The sequence below is a fragment of the Panulirus ornatus genome, chromosome 58 (genome assembly GCF_036320965.1).
Source record: "Panulirus ornatus isolate Po-2019 chromosome 58, ASM3632096v1, whole genome shotgun sequence".
Taxonomy (NCBI): domain Eukaryota; kingdom Metazoa; phylum Arthropoda; class Malacostraca; order Decapoda; family Palinuridae; genus Panulirus; species Panulirus ornatus.
The window spans coordinates 9,781,892-9,809,391 of NC_092281.1; positions in this window are offsets into that span (position 1 = coordinate 9,781,892).

Sequence of the window (27,500 nt, forward strand, 5' to 3'; positions counted from 1 at the left end):
CAAAATTTTCATAACGAAATTTTTTGTTTACGTGTTGACACAGCAGTGCGCGATTCTGTTCCAGCATCATTTATCCTCTGATGCGAGATTTCGCCGCGTTATTATGCGAATTTCCTCTTGTCGTAGTGTCGCAAACAGCGTCATAACTGCGTCCAGTTTAGTGCACTCATCGGGTCTTGCGTTTCACTGCTGAAGTGTAACCCCTTGCAGTGCCTTTGAAGAGGAAGAAGATTAGTGCCTCACCTCTTCGTCAGACACTTGTAGCTAGTGCACGTCACTGCAGTAATCTAACTCTCAGTACCAGGTACTCACATGTGACTCCTCAGTGCCAGACACTGCAGCAGTGACCACTCAATTCTGGCTATGAGCGGTGAATCCTCAGTTCACTGCAGTAGGCACACTCTCCCCTTCCTCACATATCGGGCAAATAACGGTGACTCCTCAGTGTTAAACAGTGCTGCAGTGAAATCACCGAACCTTTCATCCTTGGCACTTCCCTCATCAACATACAAAGCCCGGAAAGAATCTAGCAGTAGCGAGAGAGAGAGAGAGAGAGAGAGAGAGAGAGAGAGAGAGAGAGAGAGAGAGAGAGAGAGAGAGAGAGAGAGAGAGAGAGAATGACTCGTTGATTTAAAATAGGCTGCAGGCGAAAAGGATCTATATTGCTAATGATGGCGAGAAGGTTTCTCTTCTCTTTTATTTTTTTCTTCTTCTTCGATCTCCTCTGAAGGAGGGAGATCCTTCCGTAACGAGGATCCCATTTGGGGTGATGTACGAGGGAGAATGGCTCAGGCAGCCACGCCAAAGACGAAGACCCCGCTCGTCTTTAGCAGACATACTGTCGTGGTAGGTTTTCCCCTGCAGGAAGGAGACAATTGAGACCCTTTGACACTTTGTGTCACAGACAGAATGGGGTATATATATATATATATATATATATATATTTTTATGGGTATGCACATTATAGCCTAAGCCAGGTACCCAATTATCGACTATCTGCTAAGGACTACGTGGGCCGAGTTCCGCGTCCAGGAATCGAACCAGGGTGGGGCTGTGGGTGAAGCCAACCACTGTACCATGGAGGCTCGTGTGTGTGTGTGTGTGTGTGTGTGTGTGTGTGTGTGTGTGTGTGTGTGTGTGCTCAAATATTCCTCCATCTTCCTGACACTTTATCACCACTACTTTAATTTCATACAAGTGAAATGAGGTATGCAGTATACGTCCATATTCAAAATGAGGTATGCAGTATACGTCCATATTCAAAATGAGGTATGCAGTATACGTCCATATTCAAAATGAGGTATGCAGTATACGTCCATATTCAAAATGAGGTATGCAGTATACGTCCATATTCAAAAGGCTACAATTTCTCACCCGATTTACAAAGTAAGCATTAAACCCTCACGAAGCCAAGCCATTGGCGTAGTTACATTGCATCCCCCACACTCCTTAGTCAGTCCCAAGCGCCACTCAGGTAGTAAAAACGATTACATTATGGTCATTTGTTCGTGTATTGGAAATTCTAACAGTGTCGTTCATACCTAAATTGCTACGTTGCACAATGGTCTGGTCGCTCCTCAAGAAATTTACATCGTCAATTTATCCCCGCTATTCCCGTCGGAGCGCGCTTGTCTTGTGCTAAGGTTGGCAAGCAATATTCTCACCTGTGTGTGCGTGTGTGTGTGTGTGCGTATGTGTGTGTGTGTGTGTGTGTGTGTGTGTGCGCCCATAACGGCAACTCAGACGTTCCTGTGATAACATGAAAGTGAGAGCCATCTCGCGGATGAAACCCGTAACTAATGGCTTTGAAACGTGCTTTCATCGCGTCTCTGTATCACACCAAATTTCATTACCCTTGGGATCTGAACCATCATCTCTCTGCCCTAGAAATAACGGGGTTATCGGAGTATGTGCTGCACTTTTGTTCCTGGCTTGGCTGTATAGACGACTAGATACGGTGGCTTATTTTGATGCAGTCTCCTAGTTGTACCTCCTGCTTGCCTTCTCTTTGCACTCTTGATTCATAATTGTAAATTCTTGATGTTCTTACTATTATTAGCAGCCTTCAGCAGTATCAGTACTATTAAGAATATTCTGAGGAAGAACTCATCATTGAATTCTGTGGGATGTGTTTATTGAATACCTCGCAAGAGGTGTAATTTGTTTCATGTAGGACAGACTGGTGACGACCTTTCTGTAAAAACTGAGCAGCGTAGATATTGTGTAAGAACAGGGTAGAATCCCACCACCATGTTTGCTCACGTTAGATATGATGACCAGTTCTTGACTGGACCAGTGCCACTCCATATACAATTTGTGACTCTCTGATCAAGAGAAATATCTCTGAATCTCATCTTATTAAGCACACAAAGAATTAGAACGTGAATATCAAAGGGTTTAAACTCTCTTGTCCGTGTAATAAAATTTAATGACAGGCGACGTGTCAGGGGAGATACAAGAAACAAATATAATTCAGTTGATATACAACGAAGAGACGTAGTTAGGACGCCATATATATATATATATATATATATATATATATATATATATATATATATATATATATATATATATATATATATATATATATATATATAAAATCAGAGTGAGTCGCGTTACCAACAGGTGTCTCTGTCTCCCATATCATCTACGGCAGGTCGTCCACTCGCTCAGCGTGCCTCTCCCGATCCCTCCCTTAGCTTATGTAGGTTGTCCCTCGCCTCGCCTCTCGTCCGCCCGCGGTACGGTACGAGGCCTCACGGTCCATAAAATGTTTGACGTGCCGGCGATAACAGTCGAGCTCTGGCACCTGCTGCACGGTAGGGAGGAGAGAGAGAGAGAGAGAGAGAGAGAGAGAGAGAGAGAGAGAGAGAGAGAGAGAGAGAGAGAGAGAGTTGTGAGGAGTGGAGAAGAAGTGGGAAGGGGGAAAGGAAGAAATAGAGGGAAAGTCGTATATATATATATATATATATATATATATATATATATATATATATATATATATAAATATATATATATATATATATATATATATATATATATATATATATATATATATATATAAAATAGGGAAGATAAAGGTTAGACTCATGTCTCTCTAGAGCTTCTGTAAATATGTAAACATTCTGTTGTGGTTGAGCTTGTGGTGTAATGTATTATTGCATGTTTGCAGTTGCTACTGTGGTAGAAGCAACAGGATATGGGGTTTCAACGAGTGCAAAACTCTCTCCCTGTACATTAGAAATAGGTTCTTACACGCATACATTCATATATACACATTCCCATATATATATATATATATATATATATATATATATATATATATATATTATATATATATATATATATATATGTATATAGATAAATATATATATATATATATATATATATATATATATATATATATATATATATATATATATATATATATATATATATATATATATATATATATCCACGTCATACACTGTTTCAAATCACCATATGTGCTTTTTGCCTCCCTGGTCGTCCACAATGGTATTGATATTGCATAAAATAATCGTGAATGGCTCATATCCAGGATGCACAACATAATTAATTATCCCTTCCATATTTTCCGATCCCATCGTTATCAACTCTTTGATGTTTGACGTTGTGTGAAGTAATTACTCCTTGCAATTAATGATTTCGATCGAGTCGTCTGGATGACTGTATCTTTATTACCCTTTGAACACTGCTTTTCCTCACAGTTTAAAAGACTTGTAATTGAAGAGCAATGGTGATTATTGTGGGGCAAATGATCCTGCGTTCATTGGCAACTGTCAGTTCTTAGGAGTGGAATAGGCAAGATATTGGGTTTGATTGGCCAGAACTAGTGGTTGGCAGATGTGAACTGGGTAAGAAACAGATAAGGTCTATTTATGGATGAGAAATGATAATTCATAAGGGAGGGATAGTAATTGATAGATAGAAAGTGGTAGTCATATATATATATATATATATATATATATATATATATATATATATATATATATATACTACTATATATATATATATATATATGACTACACTTTCTATCTATATATATATATATATATATATATATATATATATATATATATATATATATAAGTGCTTATGAAATGGCCTTGATTAGGACATTCAGTTACTTGTAGCGTCTCAGGTAACATGAACTGTGCAATTAAAAATATCTTTTATTAACAGTTGGGTAACGAGAGAAATCAGTGCTTTCATTTGTCTTTTTCTTTCAGAATCACATGAATAAAAGCGATTTATGCTCTTTCAATACCATGCGTGACATAATATCCTAAGAATTTATTCTCGATAGAACCAAAAAATTTCTAAAAAATCCACGTGTGCATAGAAATTACCGGATCTCATTTTTTTTTCTCCTTCCCCATCATCTATTCCCAGTTGCTTGGGCTTCTAAAGTCTCTCAGAAAATCCATGGAAGTTTTACTCCAATAAACACTCATATTATGATAACTTACGAAACTCTTCCATAATCTTTTTCGTCTCCGTTTATTAGTGATATTAATCTTTTGGTAATTATCTGCATAGCCTGGTAATTACCTCAGGATATCGTACCGATTAATTGCTTACTTACATAGAGGCACAACCGATCTCCATTCTCTATACTAAAGTAATTACAGTACCTATAGAAAGTGTTATCTATACACTAATTATAATGGTACATATAGAAAGCGTTATCTGTACACTAATTATAATGGTACATATAGAAAGTGTTGCTTGATAACTCAAACACTCAAGGAACACTTTACTGAAGAGGATACTGAAGTAATTTATTAACAAAATGGGAGTAAGAATTAAGATATTATTATCTGGCTTGGTAAATCACTCTGGAACACACCCTAGAGACTTTTAAAGGTGACCATGAGCTTAAAATCTTTATGAATATATTCCCTAAAGGCTAATGAATGAGGGGGGAAGAAACTGCATTAGTATTCTAATTTCGGAATAAGTTCTCGCTCCTGCATAGGGCTGGGTAATTGGAGGAAAACGTGAGGTGGTGGGCGGCTGGACCTAATGCTCAGGAGATGGTAAAGATTGTGTGTGTGTGTGTGTGTGTGTGTGTGTGAGAGAGAGAGAGAGAGAGAGAGAGAGAGAGAGAGAGAGAGAGAGAGAGAGAGAGAGAGAGAGAGATAATGTTCACCAAAATACAGCCTGTATCCTTAGGGTTAGGGGAGAGAAAGAATGCTCCCCACGTTACGTGGGGCGTGTTGTAGAGGGGCGATAAAGACAGGGTGGGAGCCGGACTACTAGCCTTTCCCTCCTGTATTATAACGTTCTATAAATAGGAGTAGACGGAGGATACGAAGGGTCCGTTCGATCAGCCAAGAATAATCCAAAAAAGAAAATTCAGATCGGAAGGGAAGTAGACATTTCCAATTTGCTTCAGTCACCAATTTGTAAAAAATTTTTTTCCAGGCCAGACATGAGCGGTTTTTGTTTTCTTTCAGGACCATACATGAGAGGTTTTTTTCAGGAATTTCAGCGGCGTTATAAACAGACATGCGCCAGCCTGCTGAAATGAATCCTAACTCATTAAATTGATGTTAATTTATCTGAAATATGTCCCCGACATTGATTATTATAAGGTTCGCTTTATTTACTCGTGTGTGTGTTTATGTGTGTGTGTGTGTGTGTGTGTGTGTGTGTGTGTGTGTGTGTGTGTGTGCTGAAGTGGCGTATCTGTAGAAATGCATACATGTGTGTACATATACAGGCCTGTACATATCGTTATACGTACATACACATGTCTTTGAAGTGTCTGTAAGTATGTGTATATTTATACTTGCAATTCTTTATTCTTTTATATGTGCTTTCATACATACATATGAATATTCCTTTACGCAAACCTATGTATGCTAACTTTATATATTTTTTTTTACTTGGGATTATTTGAGTGCATGACTGTGCGTAAGTCTTGTGGTACCCAATCGTAAGTATGATATACATATACTCATGCGTATGTGCGTTGAGTACGCGCTCATACTAACACAAGGTATGTTCACACCCATACGGAGGTATGGTGAGTACACACTCATGCGTAAATATGGCGAATATGATTTCCTTCTTTATCTTGACAGAGCGTAGCCGAATTTTTCATTCAACGTAGACACAACGAGAAGGACGAACAAAAAAGATTACTGTATGCCGTCGAAGCTATAGCGATGGGAAGAAATAGAATGGAGGTGGAAAGAAATGATAACAAGGAAATTACCATTGAGAAATGCGATAGAAATAATGACATTCTACAACAGGAAATCGAGAAGGATGGTAATGGGGAGAAATGGGGTGGGTAGGAGTGTCTTCTATGATAATGAAGATGGTTAAGATAATGACGGGAAATGGGATATTAATAGGAAGACGGGGAGTGGGGTGATGACAATGAGGAGGATAGTAGAATAGTTAGTGATATGGTTTGATGGAGTAAATAGGATGAAGTGGATTTAAGAGGCACAAGGCACTTTAGGTTCAGGAAGAAGCGGAAGAAGAAGGTAGGATAAACTGGGGAAGGTTTAAGGGAGGTAAGAAAATGAAGAGAAAGAAGAAGGATAGGAATGAAGGCCGGATAGAGGAAGACCACGATGAAGACCCAGGAATTATATAATAAGATAGACTGGAGGAGAAACTGAGGACATATAATGTTCCAGAAGGTCTTTGAATTTTAAGGGCGACTGGAAAGTTGAGGACGCAATGTTCCAAAACGTCTTTGAACTAAAGAAAACTGGAAAGTTCTTACATAAAGTCGGATGGAGAAGAAAACGACTGGTCCTGGAAGCTGAAGTTAGACCCCAAGGAACCAAAGGCCCTAGCTCTCTGAGGATTCGAACCAGCGCTACCTTATGTGAGAAAAAACAAAAAAACATTGAGGCTTAACCACAAGTAGCTAAATCCACGTTCAGTCCTGGAATCATCATGCCTTTGTCGGTAGTTGAGGTTAAATCCCATAAAGTAAGCTGCTTGCACACGCAAGACTAGATGGCTCGAATTCTAGGAAGTAAATAAGGAATAATACATGGTATATATCTACCTGTCTTATGGGGCTTTTATCCTCATGAGCAATAAGGAGACAAAACGACTTCCAAGAACTGTTGACCGGAAATCACCCTGGAGTCTTTTTCTTGTAAGGGATTAACCTCGTTACCCCCCAAAGGGATTTATCGTTATACATCATCGTCTGTTATTTACAGCTCGTGCTGGTCTGCAAACTTTATGTGTCTAGCTTGACGAAGGAAGAGGAGAAAAAGTATACTTCCTCATTGTTCTCGGGGAAACAAAGGCGACAATTATGTAATTTTCTTTTTTCATCTTTTTTTCTCGATCAACAATAAGTTCATAGGGTTTCCAGTTGCCGCCATTGACAAGGGACGGACAAAACACTCACACAAATGCCCAGCTCTCTTATTCATCGCTCGGCTTCTGGACTTTGTAGGTATAATTATTCATGAACTGCAAAGGCCCAGCTCCTTTGTTTTGGTGTTGGAAAACTCTAATCAATCGCACCGTGACTCAATTGATGATTAAAAAGGAGAGAGAGAGAAAAAAAAGACAACGTGGGAAATATTTCAGTTCCACACAAATTCCTGTGGAAAGTCCAAATGTTTAGAGGCCACTGGGATGAGTCCAGAGTTTCCAAGCTAGGAAAGACCTAGGGTTGGCAAAGACTGCTTCTGGTAAAGACTGTCGGGTAGAGATCAGGTTGACGAAGACGTGTATGGGTAGATTTTGGGTGGTGAGGTTTGGTGTGGTATAGACATGGAGTTTGAAGAGCGGACTGATAATAACTTGGTAATAAATATTACGGTAGCAAAGATTGGGATAACAAAGAGGAGTTAATGAAGACTTGCATGTTGGAGATTGGGATGGTATGGACTGCGGTGGGAAGAACTGCGTTGGTAAAGATTGCGGTGGTAAAAACTGGCTTAGTAACGACAAGAATGGTAAAATTGGAGGAAAAAAAAAAAGACTGTGTTAGTGAAGACCTGCTGGCAATATAATCCGGGACACTAAAACCTGGGAACGGTAAAAGATCTGGGTCAGTCAAGACCTGTTCCAGTAAAGACGTGGTCCAGTGACATCCTTGGGTCAGTAAAGATTTTAGGGGGTTGGTAAAGACCTGGAGGGACATAGGTGCGTGGCGGCCCCTTGCGTCCGTGATCCATGAAGATTAAGCAGCAGGTAATATATCTACAGCGAGGGAGGCACTCTCAGTCCAGCCTTCCATCACCCCAGCTCTCACACCATCCCCAGCTTTTCCCCTCACACTAGCCTTCTATCACTTCAACTTTCCATCACTCGAGCCTTCCCTTCATGCTAGTAATCCATCACTCCAGCCTTCCCTCACCCCAGCCTTTACCAACTTAAGGCTTCCATCACTCCAGCTTTTCATCTTTCCAGCCTTCCCTCATGCCAGCCTTCCCTCACGCCAGCCTTCCCTCACCCCAGCCTTTACCATCTTAAGGCTTCCATCACTCCAGCTTTCCATCACTCCAGCCCTCCCTCATGCCAGCCTTCACTCACCCTAGCCTTCTTTCACCTCAGCCTTTACCAACTTAAGGCTTCTTCCACTCCACGTCTCTAACCCAACAGAAGGTAGTCAACCCCAGTGGCGTTCACTCCACCCATGTAACAGTCCAGGAGGCAGCACCAGATAGGGCCAGAGACACTATCAACTGCCCAAGTCTACTGAAGCTTGTTTTCACTTGACGACCTGTAACGATTTATACAGAATAATACATAAGAATACAGATTCACTTACCTACACGTACATAGAAATACGACATACACAATAATGACCAGGGGGCAATAAAGACCTGGTACAGTAATGACAATGGGACAATAAAGACTTTGGGCAATAAAGACTCAGTTTCGTATAGACTTTGCGCTCTGAAAACGTGGTTGTTGTTGAATACCTGAGTCAGTAAAGACTTGGGGGGGGAAAAAAGTTCCTTGCATGAAATGCAAACGCATGCACATATACATGCACACAATCATGCATACATACAGGCCCAAATCAGAATATGATTCTTGAATTTGGTCCTCCACGCTTATAGAAGCACGAAGAACTGATGCAGAAGACCCACAGAAGAACAATAAAGATGCTATTCGTATTAAGAGAGCTGTGTTACAATGAGAGTCTGACGGTCTTAAAGTTGTCCACCATGGAAGAGAAAAGAGCAAGGAGCTGCTAAATCGTAGCCCCCAGGCTCCTCAGCCAGTCTGTAGATAAGGAGTGTGAACAAGTTCTTAGAACGAACTTGGGGGAAGACGAAGGTGATTTAAGACTTAGGTGATGGAAAGCTGGAGTGATGGAAGATTGTAGTGATGGAGAACTAAAGTGATGGAAGGCTGGAGTGATGAAGGGCTGGAGTGGTGATTCAAGGCTTAGGTGAAGACAAAGCAACAAGAATGCAAAGCAAACAGTAAAAGGTATACAATAAAGATGTTACAAAAGGTGAACAATAAAGATGTTACAAAATATATATCGAGATACATTTGCAAATCAAGAGTAATTAATGAATGGAATAAAATGAATGACGTAACTGCGAATGTTGACAGCATGAAATGAATTAAGAAATTGTTTGACAGGAGAGGTGGGTCATGAAATAGGGTCCCACGAGTGTAGAACTCCCTTCCCGTACTATGCAAATAGGGAATTACACAATTAACATACATATGTACCATCTAATTACCCAGAACACACACACACACACACACACACACACACACACACACACACACACACACACACACACACACACACAAAGCATGCCAGGTTAAGCAACCTAAAATCACATGACATCGGCTAACATGTTGGCAACATGCTCCGTAATACGTCACCGCTATTTAAATACGCCAGCGTTATTCTGCACAGTGGGATAAAGCTTGATCAAGTGAGGAAGCAGAGGGTATATGAGACTACAAGTCACAGGGATAAGAAAGCAGTGAGTGAGAGATTAAGAAGTTGGACAAAAGAACGAGAGAGAGAGAGAGAGAGAGAGAGAGAGAGAGAGAGAGAGAGAGAGAGAGAGAGAGTGAGAGAGAGAGAGAGAGAGAGAGAGAGAGAGAGAGAGAGAGAGGAGTTATCTGTCAGGAAGTGAAAGTGGATGTAAAAAACGCAATAAAGAAGACGAAGATGAACGAACGTCGGTAAATCTTTCTTAAATCTTTCTCAGCTTTGGTACGGAGATCAATTTTTCTTCCAGGAGTCAGTGTCAGACAAACTCTTAGAACAATACTTTCAGCGTTCCAGCCTTGTTGGCCAGTGTTGCTCTTGTTCCAGGGATGTTGGGCAGTGCTTTCTGTCGTTCCAGGGATGTTGGCTAGTGCTTCGTCTCGTTCCCGGGATGTTCCATACTTCCCTCTTTCCAGGGATGTTTCCATACTTCCCTCTTTCCAGGGATGTTGGCCAGTGCTGTCTATCGTTCCAGGGATTCTGGCCCATACTTCTTTCGTTCCAGGGATGTTGGCCAGTATTTCCTTTCGTTTCAAGGATGGTGGTCCATACCCCCTTGCTCCAGAGATGTTGGCCAATGCTTTCTCTCGTTCCAGGGATGTTGGTCCATACCCCCTTGCTCCAGAGATGTTTGGCCAATGCTTTCTCTCGTTCCAGGGATGTTGGTCCGTACTCTCTTGTTCCAGGGATGTTGGCTAATGCTTCCTCTCGTTCCAGGGATGTTGGTCCATACTCCTTTGTTCCAGGGATGTTGGCCAATGCTTCTCTCGTTCCAGGGATGTTGGTCCATACTCCCTTATTCCAGGGATGTTGGCCAATGCTTTCTCTCGTTCCAGGGATGTTGGTCCGTACTCTCTTGTTCCAGGGATGTTGGTCAATGCTTTCTCTCGTTCCAGAGATGTTGGTCCATACTCCCTTATTCCAGGGATGTTGGCCAATGCTTCTCTTGTTCATCTCAGGCGATATGAATCGCTTATAGATTCACTCTTTTCCTCTTCTCCAGATTGTCAGGAAGAGGAAATAATTTCTGTAAGAATGTCCCCCTTTTTTTCTACGGCGTCTGTTCCGTGATACATCAGCCGACATCAGCGCATGCGTCACCCTCATCCCTCTTCTTCTTTCACTCTCTCTGTGTCTCATTCCACACTGAGGTGCGTCTCGCTGCCGCACGCAGCTGGAATAAGAAAGGTCAAAAACATCCTTAGATGGGGATGAGAGATGTATGTGCCGAGGGAGAATGAAGCAAATACAAATGGAAGTACAAGGAGTTCCTTTATTTTCTTACATATGTAAAACTGACTGAAGGTAGGAAGTGTATAACAGATGCTTCATGAGTGGAAATTGAAAAATAGAAAGTGGGACTCATGGCATATGTGGAAGAGGAGAATGTGCTGTTGTACACGTATGTAAATGTCTTTCATTTCCTCCTTTTTAGACACCGTCATGTATGATTCTGCTGTAGTGAGAGATTAGTCAGGATTAGAAAATGAACCGTCCTTTATCACTTCAACAGAATTTCATTATCAACTTTTTGCAACACCAGGACAATACATATATATATATATATATATATATATATATATATATATATATATATATATATATATATATTTATATATATATATATACAGAGAGAGAGAGAGAGAGAGAGAGAGAGAGAGAGAGAGAGAGAGAGAGAGAGAGAGAAGAGAGAGAGATCTAAAAGCACCACTAGCTATGGAACTCCCCCTACTCCTTAATCCGGTAGTGAACGTCAATACATAGCCAAAAGTATTGCAATTATGACTCGGATCGCGGTAAGGTCTGACAAGGGGTAGAACGGAAGAGGGATCCTCCTAAAAAGTGTTGGGAATATGTGAAAATAATGCAACAGAAAATGTGGAAGGAGAATGGGAAGATATAAGAATGAGCTTCATTGAAGGAATATGTGAAAGAAAATGAGTAAAAGGTGTTTTAGAAAAGTCGATAGCGGATGGGTTCACGCCACTAGGGATTCGAACCCACGTTCCTGTTTGGCTTAGTTATCAGAGAACGGAGGAGACCTGTGGTTAAAGAATCGGTAACAGGAATATCCTGAAGGCGTTTTGGGAGAAGAATATCCTCCACACCGCGACCCATTTTAACTCAAATTACTATTGCTTTCCTCCCGAGACAATGGCCTCGCCAACAGGGGAAACTGTTATTGGATTTGTGGAGTTTCGTGGGGGAAGGGGACACAAGGCACATTAAGGCCCGCTGTTCGAATGAAAGCGACGGTCCCGCCCCTAATCTGCGGTGATGGCCGAGAGAGAGAGAGAGAGAGAGAGAGAGAGAGAGAGAGAGAGAGAGAGAGAGAGAGAGAGAGAGAGAGAGAGGTGAAATTGAGAAAGTTGAAAATGATAAACACAATGAAATTATCTCAGATGCACTAAGCAAGAACTTTGCCAGAAAGAAAAAAAATGTGCGCGAAAAAGAATTCCATTTATATGATAGAATCTTTAGTGGGCCTCGAGCTTACTCATTTTCTTTTCACTGGTGTGGTAAGCACTGCACGTACACTGGAGGTCACAAGATAGGTCAAACCCAGCGGTTTCGACAGGTCTTGAGTCAAGCCCATTGGTGTCGACAGGTCTGGGTTAAGCCAGCAGTTTCGACAGGTCTGGGTCAAATCCAGTGGTTTCGACAAGTCTGGGTTAAGCTAGCGGTTTCGACAGGTGTGGGTCAGGTTCAGTGATTTCCACAGATGTGGATTAAGCCCAGTGGTTTCGACAGGTCTGCGACATGGGTTATGGAAGGAGATTCGACTAGACGGGGACTTAGGGCTGCGACACGAGGCGCTACAGATATAGCAAGAGGACTCCAGTGATGCGGCCCTCCTCTCCCGTCTCCTGAACCCCCTCTTTGCACTGTCATCACCTCCACAAGCACTCTTCCACCCCTCCCTACATAGACCTTCCCCTGACTTTCTTCAGCAAGCATCCTCTCCCCTCATTATACAAGTAAGAACCCACAAGCCCTTCTGATACATGGGATATGATGTATCGGTTAGCGCTCCCGACCGTGACGCAATCACGGGCCGCCCAGGGTCGAGCGCATAGGTTCGAATCCTGGTTACAGCAGTCAGTCCACAGTCAACCCAGCTGTTCATGCACCCATAGTGGTTGGTCGATAAAATGGGTACCTGGCTCAGGCTAGGGTATATGTAGCGTTAATGCTATGGCCTTGAATAGGGCTTCATCTGCCCGTGCCAGTTGGCTTAAAAAAAAAATATCTCTTCAATAACCTTCGCTTCCTATTCACAGTCTCACAGTTTTCCTCACACGTCCTCTGTCCTTCATCTCTGGATTTTTTTTTTTGTACGAATGAGAGACCTTTCAATAATCACATCTCCAACTCCTAATTTGATCCGTGAAGTTTTGATTAAAGGCGCAACGGTGTTTAGTTCGCGCCTTGCATAAACTAACAGCAAAGCTACATTGCAATTATGAATTCGTTCCAAACAGCCTGGAGTTGATGGACTGTAGGAATGATAAGCATGCAGCATTTAGTCAACTGTTGTCGACGAAGGTGAGGAGAAAATCATGCAAGATTATGCACAGTTACGTTCAGTATGTCTGTTTATGTTTAACACCTTCTTCGGCCACTGTTGAACCTTGCTTCGGCCAGTGTTGACCCTGTCTTCCTCTGTGATAATAACCCCTCCCTCAACACGGCCCTTCCATCTTCCGACCTCCAACCATTCCACGATCCTTTCCTTCCTCTTCTCGAGTTCCCTCCCCCAACCCATCCCTTGCATGGCCCTACCCTCTCAAGAGACACCAGCACGACTCTCCCTTCCCCCGAAGACCTCCGTCTTAAAGCACTGTCCTCCTTTCTCCCGAACCCCTCCTTAACCCTTACCCTCTGAATCCTTCCCTTTCCCAGACCCCCCCCAGTTCAATGATGGTCTGTCTGGTCTCTCTGCCTAACACAGGCCACTGCAGTTAGCCGTGTTGACCTGTGCTAGGCATGGTCTGATATACAGATATTATCAAAAATATCGAGAGTATATTGTTTTCTGGGAAGCACTGCTCTTGAAGAGTGGCTAAAGAGGATAGCGTTTCTAACCGCACTCCCTTTCCACCATCGTCTTCCCACGCATGTCATTTCCTCTTTTCCTGAAGCCTCTATAAACTGTCGTGGCTCTTACCTTCATCAAACATCCCACCAACAGCTGGTCCTCTCAGCACATTAACATCCAAGGGTCTCTATCCTTCGCAAGGCTATCAGTCGGTACGTAATCCAGTAATGTCGACACGCCGGAGAATCGGCGTCAGCAGACTGCACCTGGAACCACAGGCAGATCCGTCACCCTCGACGAAGCGATACGATACCATCCTCAGCAGAATGGAAGACTAGTGAGGACCTTACCATGCTCCTGTTTGGAACTCAGCCTCGAAGATATAGAAGCCTCATGAGAAGGGTTTTAAGAGTGCATATTGGTAGTGATGATTACCTCAATACACCAAGAAGATAAGTACATGCCACACTATATATATATATATATATATATATATACCAACAACGTTCTTCAAACTTTTTCCACTCAACCATGCCTGAGGTCAGGCTACCATACTCGTGAAGATAGATACCCAAGGTTCACTTTAAGTGCGACAGTTAATTAGTCTCGGGGGACGACGATTTGTTTGTGTCGAACTTCAAGGATGTGTATGTGTGTGTGTGTGTGTGTGTGTGTGTGTGTGTGTGTGTGTGTGTGTGTGTGTGTGTGTGTGTGTGTGTGTGTGTGTGTGTGAGGGTTTATTGGAATTGTCTTGTGGTTTATGGGTCCGTAAATGACCACATTGGTGATTAATGGCGCAACTTTTCATATATATATATATATATATATATATATATATATATATATATATATATATATATATATATATATATATATATATATATATATAGTGTGTCTGTGTGTATATATGTTACACTCATTTCACAAACCTGAACATTCTTAAAGTGTAATGAATTCCCATTCTTTTTTTCAATATGAGTTTGTGAGCGGCGCTCCAAACAGAGAGGCACCTGGAGCTGAGAATATGTTCCTCAAGTCTTAGAAGATAAAAAGGGAAAGGTTCTTTCCACCTTAAGCAGTTGCTGAACTCATCATCTGGATATTACCAGATAATCTAGGACAGCTGGAGGCCTCGTCTTCGCAATGTACGACCCGATGCGAGAGCCAACTCAACCCTCTAATGTTAAGGGTAACGTGTCTTCATGTAAGGATGGTGATGGTGGTGGGGTATCACACGCGGGATTATGCCTAATGGGGCAGTAGTTTCCACCTGGGCACGACACGGAAATCTGAAGCTGTTTTGCGTATTCACCAACACCAGAAGAAAGGAAGGAGTACGTATTTTTTTATTATGCAGACTAAGAATCATATAAAAAACATACGTTCATATATGTATGTATATATATATATATATATATATATATATATATATATATATATATATATATATATATATATATATATATATATATATATATATATCAAAAACAATAACATTTGCATATTCTCACCATCTCTCAAGACGTTTACCACCATCATAAGTTTACAAGTACCATATGAGCACGTTGCTCCCTCCTCCTCCTTTCTCCTCCCTGTGGCTCAGGACGTTGTAAAAGGATGCTTTTCTTGACTGTCCCTTGACAGATATTAATGACCCAGCCTTGTGTAGCGGGGATGAAAAACATGGTCTTGGTAAAAGCTGGGGGGAAAATTCTTTTAAGTTTTTACATCCTCCCTCGCTCCCATGATGAGTGGCAAATGTCCAGAGCAGTTTGGGAAACTGTGGTCTTTAGTGTGAGGGATTCAGGGTCAGGGATGAGAACCAAATGTGTTTAATGGGAAGGAAGGTTGAGGGTTAGAGGGAGGGACCTGAGTGTTTAATGGGAGGGAAAGCTGAGGGTTAGAGCTGGGGACCTGAGTGATTAATGGGATGGAAGCTGAGGGTTAGAGCTAGGAACCAGAATACTTAATGAGATGGAAGGCAGAGGGTTAGAGCCTTTGAACTAGAGTGTTTTTGAGGATGGAAGGCTATGGGATGAGTATGTGTATATAGATCTCTCTACCACGTTGCTATTGTTCAGTGACCTCCCACACAGAGAGATGAGTGTGTCATCTTGACTGTTAAGATAATGACTATCTCCTGTACAAGGCATTGAAGTAATGTTTGCTCAACGTCTGTGAGGGAAGTTATAATGCTGTATTGTTCTCTGGAAGAAAACGAATTATGTCTTCTGAGCTACACATTAGGTATATTAATGTCCTTTTGTGAGCCATCGTATTAACGTCTGCCAGTTAACAAAGCACAGGAGCCTTGCCACACACACACACACACACACACACACACACACACACACACACACACAAAGCCATATTTTGATGACGATGTCGCTCCCGTCTCACAAGGCGTCCCCCACACATCATGTTATCATACCCTTGCTGGAGGCTTATATCACCATCAGATATCTCTCTCGTTGCCAGCTAACTAAGGTAATAGTCCCACCACCAAAACCCCAGCAGGAGGGCCTGGCAAAAGAGCCGATTGCAACACCAGAAGTAACAGGAGCACCCTGGACGAACACAGAACCAACATGAGTCGAGTGTGCTCGAAGCCTTCAGCAGAAGGGTTCGACCTTTGAGGAAGAGGATGCGATCCTTAAACGTAGCTTAACGGTCTCCGAACACAGCGGTGCGATCGGTGAAGGCGATGGTGCCATCCTTGAGCAAGAGAGAGAGTGTCGTTCTTGAACAAAGGGATAAGGAACCTTGCACACGATGGTAGGAACTTTTGAGCACCACAGCAGGACACAGCTGGTACGACCCTTGAGTGTGGTGATGATCTGGCCCCTTGACCTGACTGTCTAAGGCCAAGCCATCGTACCTTGTTCATACCGTCGTGCTCAAGGGTCGTACACACGGGCTGAAAGAAGGAAAGTCTTTGGCGGGAATGATTCGTCCTGCAAGAGGATCTAGCAGAACAGTTTGCAGACTTAATGTCAAAGTTCCGCCAGAGTTCTCGGAATGTGGTGAGCTTGTGATGTATTCAGATCTCTCCAATTTGCCTTTCCCCACGATGTGGTAATAACTGTGTCTGCTCGATGTAGGAATATATCAAAGATTTTAGCTTGTTACGAATTGCGAGCTACAAGGAGGACTGAATATATATATATATATATATATATATATATATATATATATATATATATATATATATATATATATATATATATATATATATATATATATATATATATATATATATATATATATATATATATATATATATATATATGTAAATGTGTGTGTGTGTGTGTGTGTGTGTGTCTGTGTGTGTCTGTGTGTACTGTGACGAACAGTGTGTTCTTCACTGTGTTTTTAATTTCCACTCGTTACAGATTGGCTGCTGCAAAACTTAATTTATATCGTGCCCTGATGGAGGGGTCAAGCTTCAATATCCCTGGTATGAACCTAACCACTCTACTCTTCATATGAACTTTAATCCCTCTAGTAAATAATGGAATTTGGTGTGGGGGATGAGGGGAAGATTCGATCCCTTTTGTTTGCAGGATGCGAAAAGTTTTACCCATGGCGTGCGCAAGGAAATGGATCCTAACCTGGGAAATAACACGGTTGGAAATGGCTGTCAGTTTCATAATTGCGAAAATGCTACAGGGATGGATTGAGCTCTCGAGTGACGAGGTTTAATCACAGGGAATCAGGGATGATGGCAGGTTTGTGGTCGCAGTGTTGTACAGCCGTTGTGCATCAGGTTCGTATGCAGTGCTCGTGTGAAGCTGGGTGGTTCGTTCGATGGTTCAGTCGCTTCGAGTGTGTCATTATAGTCTCTCTGTCGTTCTCCGTTTTCTGTGTGTCATCACCTTTGGCAAATGGTCGTCATTCTCTGTACTAAGATTAAAGATTTCTTAAAGCTAAATTGTACCTTTATGAACTACCTTTTCGAACGCTACGGAGAGAGAAAGAGAGAGAGAGAGAGAGAGAGAGAGAGAGAGAGAGAGAGAGAGAGAGAGAGAGAGAGAGAGAGAGAGAGAACTCGTACGAAACACTAAATCAGTGTTTCTAGTGTACAGCTAACACGTCCGAGGTGGAGTCAAATGAATTACATTTGTCTTTACCTCGACGTGGAATTACATTAGTCTACACTCGCTTTCCTCACGCTCGCACCTCTGGTTGATACAGCTTACTTTCTCACGTCCTGTGTATACACCACGCACTATATTTCGCACGCGCACCTTTCGTGTATTTTCATACACACACTCTCTCTCTCTCGCACCTAGATTCCCCTAGTGCATAACACCTTCTTCCCAACACGGGTGTCTCAGTGACATCGTCAATACATCTGGTTATCTGAGGTGTCACACGGCGTGACAGCTATAATGACAACACACTTGAGCTGAGGACACTACCGGACTGTATTGATTCACTGATTCAGATTCATTTATTTTCGTTCATGTATGTTTCATGATTCTTTCAATTCCGTTCATTTATTTTTGGTGGCAGTTGTATTTAGATTTATCCATTGTGATTCAAGTATTCAGATTCATTTATTTCGATTCATTTATTTATATGCAGTTATCAAGATTCACTGATTTAATATCCAGTTATTTCGTTCCTCCTACGGATATATTATTTCATATCTAGGACATATTGGATCATTGCTCTACATATGAATTGATTTAGGCTATTAAGCATTTTCTTAACTATACGAACTGATGAGGTTCTTAAATACCCTTTGCTTTGAGGGCGTAAGGTTACAGGGAGAGAGATACCAGGATTAGAGAAAGGAAAAAGGATAAGAGCTATTCACAACACCAGGTCTTCAATGTGTACGAATACATGTACATAAGCCCTCACCAAACTCTATATAAACATTGCTAGAAGCAATCTAACTTTCCCCTTATTTTCATCACCTTTAAGATTAAAGGGAAGAAACTTTAATACTTTACATAAAAGAGTTTTTATGGTAAAGACCCATATGAACTATTTTCCATCTGGTTATTGATGATATGGATGGCATGGATGCGTGTAATAGCTTGTAAACGATAGTTCATTCAGGATATAGATGATAATGGATCTTATGAACGCGAATTGTAGGCTGGTCACAGTATATGGAGTTGTGCAGGATAACGCATTCATGGTGATGCCAAAGAGGCGGTTATCGTACCATTAACACGATAGTTGATCGGTCTTGATGCCACACGGCTGAAACAGCTTCTGAAAAGTAATCGAATCTCACTAAATTACTCCCCAGGTCATCCAAGCTGTCCCTCTATAACGTCATTTGATATAGAATATATAACTTCGTTATGAACGATCCACGCTTTATAACGAATGGTATTCACTCAAGATAACCGTGAGGGCCAACTGGCATGATAAGGAAGCTCTATCTGGCTTCATAGGTTCTGCAGAAATGTAGACTTGTCGAATCATTGTACAAAATAGATATCTTAAGCACAGAAACTTATTTTGTTTTAAATCTGTTGACTTTACATGCTAAAGTGCGGTAATGAGAGCGTGTTTTTAAATTTTTTTTCACGTATACTTACGATTATTACTTACAATTTCACTTATTCAGTTTTCTTATTATGCTTTTCCCCTTCTTTCTTTCGGGCTGGAGGAGAGACAAGTGCGGGCCACCTGCGGCCCGCGGGCCGCGTAATGACTATCACTTATTTAAACCATACACGCAACACAGGACGAAATGAAAACGTCGTCAGGGTGAAAAGAAATAAACAAACGCTCAGGATACAAAATAAAACGCAATACAGAGAAGGATGTACAAGAGTCACAGTGCCTTGAGCTTGCAAGCAATTGAACGCAAGAAATATAGGCGCTGATGCTCCCCCTCCTCTGTAGCTGGAACTTGACCCATGAACTCTGACCCTGAAAGCAAATGTACGGAAATCAGGAACTATTTGGGTGTATAATGGTCTCTTACAGGTCATATACTGCGGTGGAGGTTTTTTTGTCCTCTTTTTTTTTCTCTCTCATTTAAACAGCCACTTGGTGAGTAACGATAGCATTTCATTTTTCTCCGGAGAAGTTAAAAAGTCTCGTGTTTATTCTCGTCTGACTCTTGTGTACACTTCTGATTAAGCTCCGTATCTTATCAGGTTTTCATTCGAGGATGATAATAATAATGTTTTGATTCGAGGTTGATAGCATTATAATTATCGTGTAGTGTACGTTACTTTAACTTATTGCTTAATGTATTTCGCCTTCGTTTTCATTTAAGACCTTACCTGTGGTCGCACTGAATCAACCATTCTTAAAAAAAAAAGAATAATAGAAAAATATACAATATTAGATTCTAAAGGTCTTCTGTTACGAATTGTATGAGAAGTCCATCTTGCTAAATCGAAATTCGTCAACTGATTTTCGTACAAATATGCGTTGTAAGGGGATAGGGAGGAAAGGGTAAGGTGCTATCCATCTATCTCCCATGTGTTGTAGAAGGCGACAACGTGGGGAATGGAAGCAGGGTGGAAAGGAGGGAGATCGCTTCTCCTTTGTTATCAGTTTCTGCCGCTACCCTTGTCAAGGCGGGAAACGGCGAAAAGGGGAAAAATGGGATGAATATATAGGCTTGCCTTACACAGTCGAGGTACTGCATAAAACGGTTTTGATTGTACAGATATTCAAATCCAGTTTGAGTTCCTGTTTTCTCAACCCGTGATCTTTCTTAAACAAACGAATTCCGCTATTCAGCCGTTCCACGGTAAACACCTAATTTGCATACGTACTGATCAAGATGCTGCACGAGAGGAGGAAATGTATCTCACTGGGAAAGAACTTCTTTGTATCTTGTTTAAAGGTGATTGGTCGGTATTCCTGATATATGGAAACATATATATATATATATATATATATATCTATCTATATATATATATATATATATATATATATATATATATATATATATATATATATATATATATATATATATTCTTTTTCTTTTTTTTCATACATATCTGCCACCTCCTGCGTTAGCGACGTAGCGTTAAGAACAGAGGACTGAGCTTTAGAGGGAATATCCTCACTTGGCCCCCTTCTCTGTTCCTTCTTTTGGAATGCAGTAACCCTATGATTTAGCATTCAAGTAATTACTTTATCCTGGATATTTCATCAGTGTCATTACGTACTGACTTTTACATAGTCTGTGTCTTTGTCTTATACTTAAAGGAGAGGAATTCGACTGATTCAGTGCTTATGGAATTTCACTGACAGGAATTTTAGTTCTTCATTAAAATTTTCTGGAAATGATTTCTTAAAAAAAATGTAGTTATTATGTAGATACCTGGTACTTACTCTGTAGATACCTGGTAACTTTCTACAATTCTTATGTCAATTTTTAGTTGCATTATTTCGCTGTAGGTTTGATTCTAAGGAAGGTCCCCCACACGATTATGAAGATATTTAAAAAAAAGAAAATGGTCTTCATTTTTGAACGTAGTGGTATCAAAAGAAACACTATGGGAAGCGTTAGGGAACTTAAGCATATATGAAAGGAATAGATTACCGAAGACGTGGAAGTGAAGTATAGTGATTCTCGACCGTGGGAGGAGAGAGGGGGGGAAGGGGTAATCAATTCAAAAGTAAACTTTCGCTAAATAGAATTAGTCGTCATTAGGAAGTGGGGAAAAGTAAATCATAAAGTTAGACTCGCTCATTTCTATCGTGTTCTCCTACATAGGCTGTCAGAGAAATGGTCGACCCCATGTTCGATAGTGTCATTGATGAATTCATCGAATGTTCACAGTTAGGAAGTTATGTGTCGCATCTTCTGGCGACCAAGATTATTGTCAACGTGTTTCTTAATTGTCCTATGCATGGCATGGTTTGAATATATATATATATATATATATATATATATATATATATATATATATATATATATATATATATATATATATATATATATATATATATAAATATATATATATATATATATATATATATATATATATATATATATATATAAATATATATATATATATATATATATATATATATATATATATATATATATATATATATATATATATATATATATATATATATATATATATGCCATTATAATGTCTGTTGGGCCTGGTTGTGGCTCTGGTTTCGATGCATTGCACTGACAACTAGTGAATGCAGAGTTTGCTCGAAGTTCACGTCAAGAATTGCTTGCACGTAGCCCAGTATATGCTTGACGTTTACCTAGTTATATGCTTGAGACCAACCGAAGGTTTGGTTGAAGCCTACCATGACGATATGGTTCAAACTGATGCAAGATATGGTTGAAGCTCACCCAAAAAGTATGGTTGAAACCAACCCAAGATAAGGTTGAAACCAACCCTTGATAAACTGGATGCCAACCTAAGCTATACTTTAAGCCAACCGAAAATTAGGTTGAAACTAAACCAGGATAAGGCTGAAACCAACCCTTGATAAACCAGATACCAACCTAAGCTATACTTTAAGCCAACCCAAAAAATGTGGTTGAAGCCACCCCAAGATATTATTGCTCCACTCAAGACTGTAGTAACATAATCCCACGTCGTTGTTTATTCATTTTGGATTCCTGGCCTGTTAAATATTCAGATGGAACCCTGAAATAAGCGTATTCGCGAGAGAGATTACACATCCGGGGGAATATAAAGCTGAATGAATATCAACTCAGCTGAGTGTCTGTTCACTTGAATTATCCGTTGCATGTTTATCTGGCTCAGTCTTCGTAGATATCTTGTTTAGGTGAAGTTTTTTAAGTGGATTTTCTGTATGTGATCAGTTGATGGCGTGAATATCTTAATCATGGACTATACACATGATATATGATGGTATATGGTTTACATAATTCATTACACAGTATATATATATATATATATATATATATATATATATATATATATATATATATATATATATATATATATATATATATATATATGTGTGTGTGTGTGTGTGTGTTTGTGTGTGTGTGTTTGTGTGTATGTGTGTGTGTGTGTATGTGTGTGTGTGTGTGTGTGTGTGTGTGTGTGTGTGTGAGTGACGCACAAAAAATACGCAGTAACGTGGGACGCAGAGGAGTAAAACAGCCACTGAAATGTTGACTTACTGCGTACTTTCCCAATATCCAGGCGGACCAGAGCCGATAATATCTCCCTGGTCAGTGGCTGCCTGCGAGAGAGAGAGAGAGAGAGAGAGAGAGAGAGAGAGAGAGAGAGAGAGAGAGAGAGAGAGAGAGAGATGGAAAAGAGGCAGTAAAATAACAAGTGTACAGGGAATTCTAAGGTGCCTTTCGCTGTCTTAACGACCCATCGTCAAGTCTTAGCGTCACACCCTCCCACTGTCGTGCGTTGGGGGGGGGAGAGAGAGAGAGAGAGATGGAGGGTGGAGTGAAGAAGGAGGAGGGGGTAGTAAATGACGACCTTCACATCAGCAGCAACTGGCAGAATGACGAGTGTATAACACACCGTGAATAACAGGCGAACAAAGCCTGAATGATATGAATAATAGGCGAACAAAGCATGAATGATATGAATAATAGGCGAACAAAGCATGAATGATATGAATAATAGGCGAACAAAGCATGAATGATATGAATAACAGACGAACAAAGCATGAATGATATGAATAACAGGCGAACAAAGCCTGAATGATATGAGTAAGGCTCGAGTACCTGTGAGCGAAGTTGGGTGTTGGTGGGGTGGGTGTGCGTGTGGGGGGGAAGGGGAGAGTGAGTTCGTCTGTGTGTGTGTGTGCGTGTGGGGAGGGGGGGAGAGTGAGTTCGTCTGTGTGTGTGTTTGTGTGTTTCATTAATGCCCCCTGGTGCTCAGACGGTCCAAATGGTCGTAATCCTCGGCCCTCTGTGTTTATACGTCGACGTTGCCTGACCTGCATCATACATGGGCCATTTAAAGACTATTGTCACGTCATGTATGTATACACCCAGCGCTGGTGTATTTTGCCGCCTCATGCATAAATCATACATCCGTCCTTGTTATATTATGAAGCGATTACAGCCGGCCAAAAAATAATCTCACCATGTATGAAATACGATGTTGTTGTGAATATATTTTTTTTTTTTTTGTTCGTCGTTGTACTTGATCATACACCCAGCACGTCATACTTCAGCCTAGTGTGATACATAGATCGTAAGTTATGCAAGGGAGGAGAGTGTTGCTGGCACTAGAGTTGCATCCGTAGCTGGACGAGACTCGACTTGCATATGTAATGTCGACAGAGATGGTGTAGACGTAACGAGATATGTTTGTTTGTGTGTGTGTGTGTGTGTGTGTGTGTGTGTGTGTGTGTGTGTGTGTTTGTGATCTCTAAAGAGAATTTCGAGTTCATGTTGTTGTGATATCAATGCGACGTCGGTACAAAACACGTAGACGAAGACACTTAAGAACAACTCTAACACTCTGTCATACGTCTGTCTTAACTGCAAGGAGCGTCAAATTCCTCTTCCACAGACAGACAGACAGACAGACAGAACGCCATCTAGTGAGCGCAAAAGGCAGCCACTCATGCAAAATCTCTCATAATCGGATGAGAAACTTCGTAATTAATTATGACAAAGTGTCAACTCTAGTCCCAAAGCCTTGATTTACTGTCTTGAGCCAAAGCAAAGCAGGCCACCACTACTGGAAATGTTGCCACTGGCGAAATTCTGCATAGAGACAGACACAGTGGAACGTATATTACATATTTATGCATACTCGTGTACCTAATGTGTTTATGTGTGTGTGTGTGTGTGTGTGTGTGTGTGACGCAGAAAAAAGATACACAGTAACATGGGACCCAGAGGAGTGAAACAGCCACTGAAGTGTTGACTTACTGCATATTTTCCCAATATCCAGGCGGACCAGAGCTGATGAGGGTAAACGAGTCCATCTGTGAGATACGAAGTAAAAAAAAATTACACATGCCTAAACTCCATGAAACAGTAAACGTAAAATTGCGTGAAATAAGAAAGAAAGAAAAAGAAAAAGAGAGAAAAAGGAAACTAGGCTGATTCTATGATGGAAGAAGAGAGAGAGAGAGAGAAAGAGAGAGAGAGAGAGAGAGAGAGAGAGAGAGAGAGAGAGAGAGAGAGAGAGAGAGAGAGAGAGAGAGAGAGAGAGAAGGAAATTACTCTTGTCTTGCGACAGACCTGCTCCTCCCTCTCAAGTTTTCTTCACTCGCGTCTTTGTCCTTCGTCAGCCATTCACTATGACCTTGCGTCTTAGACTTGATCAAACTCCTTGGGACAGTTTTTTTTTTGTTTACGTTTTCCTTTGAGCCCCCCAACACCCCCCCCCACCCCACTACCACCACCACCACCACAAAAAAAATACCAAAAATAATGCTTGAATATATTTTTTCCCTCAGTTCTTCACTGAATGTTTGTGTGGTTTCTTTCTCTCTAGTGGGAGGGAGGTATGGAAGGCAGAGGGAGTGAGAGGAAAAGGGCGTTGGGGTTGACGTAAGATGAAGGTCAAACATTTGAGAGATTTTGAATTAGATTCAAACCCTACATCAAAAGATGGTTGAGTACGTGACGCTCTACTGATTTTGACACATATATAGATAGCTTATGTTCTGTGAACTATGGATGATATTGATATTTTTTGGAAAAATTTAAAAGAATGTTACTAATAAGTGCAAAAACTACGAGCCGAAATTCATTTTCCACTACTCTAATTACTTTTCTAAATCTATCAAAGAGACACTGCGATTTCTTTCGTAACCCGTCACTTTAATCACACAATTAAAATGCCTAATTGTATATATATTTTTTCTTGTACAAGTTCCTATTTCTCAAGCGAATTATACAGATCATAAGACTCTCAGATAATTATCTCTCTCGCTTGAGTACTTGCCAATATGGTCCCTCCAAAGTATAGACAATTGAGGAAACTATTTCATAGATTGCCTTCCCACTAGTGTACAATACATTAGGGCAAGAACTTGCCTCATAAACCCTTAAGCTTGTATCGAGTATTGGCGAAATATTATGCTGTGAATTGGTTGTTTAACCACTAGCCCTGTACAATACTCTATGGACCTCCGTGGTGTAGTGGATAGCGTTCCTGACTGTGACGCATTCACGGGCCGAGCGCATAGGTTCGAATCGTGGTTGCGGCAGTCGGTCCGCAGTCAACCCAGCTGTTAATCTTCCATCTGCGAGTTGGTCGGTGAAATTGGTACCTGGTTCAGGCTAGGATATATATATATATATATATATATATATATATATATATATATATATATATATATATATATATATATATATATATATATATATATCATACAAAGCTCCATCAGCCAGGATCGAACCTGGCTGATGGAGCTTTGTATGTTCTATGAAGGTGCGCGTTCATATACACTTTATTCGTATCTATATATATATATATATATATATATATATATATATATATATATATATATATATATATATATATCGCTAGTTAGATGGCCATACTTAGGGCTTCATTTGCAAGATCGAGAACTGGCCAAACGCTATCATACTTGCGTGAGGACTAGCTAATCGGCTATTAGGCTTTCTGAATTCATGGTAATTAGCTTCTACATTAGCCTAATTGGGTCATAGCTTAACCTTACGATTAATCACTAACCGGTCAGACAACTACCACAATCGATTGATAAATGTGATTATCATAGAGCATAATCGTATCTTAATCCTATAAGGCCTATTGGATTATCCAGACATCTCTGGTTGAGTTCAATGTTCGACGACAATAAGGAAAAATCTCTTCCAAATTTATATAAGAATCATTAGACTTAGATTATCTAAACATTCGAAAATATGGTTTCAAATTCTATGTGTTTAAAATCGCATTCAGGTATTTCCGTCCCTAACTGCAAACTTCTGTTGAATATTGTTAGTTTCAAACTGTAATTAAATATCCCTCCATCCCAGTGACCTATTAGGATCGATGGTTATATTGTTAGCCAGAGCCAACAGACGGACTGAACCAGGTGCAGCACCCGTACACCATGTACAGCAGCTGCACATACCCTTATGCAGCATCCGTGCAACGTGTGCAGCAGACAGCCATACATACATCATGTGCAGCAGCCACACACCATATTCAGCACCCATAGCCCATATGCAGCAGCCAGCCACACACACACACACACACACACACACACGCTCTCAGGACATACACAGACCAACCCTGAACAAAACCCCTTCAGAAAAGATCCCCTTCCAAATCAAAGCCCCATCTGCTTCACCACCACCACCCTGGCAGAAGAGAGTCACACTTCCCGAACGACACCCACTCTCAGGGCGCCCATGAAAGCAGACAGACACCTTCAATCAAAAGAGGCAAATACTCTACACGTTACCTCACACCCCCAGGGGCTTACATCCTCACTCTCTGTGAATGTCGTCTTCCTTCACGGGCGGCAGCACTCTGCCTCCTGAACACCACGCCTTCCTCCGCGGCAGGAGGAGGAGGAGGAGGA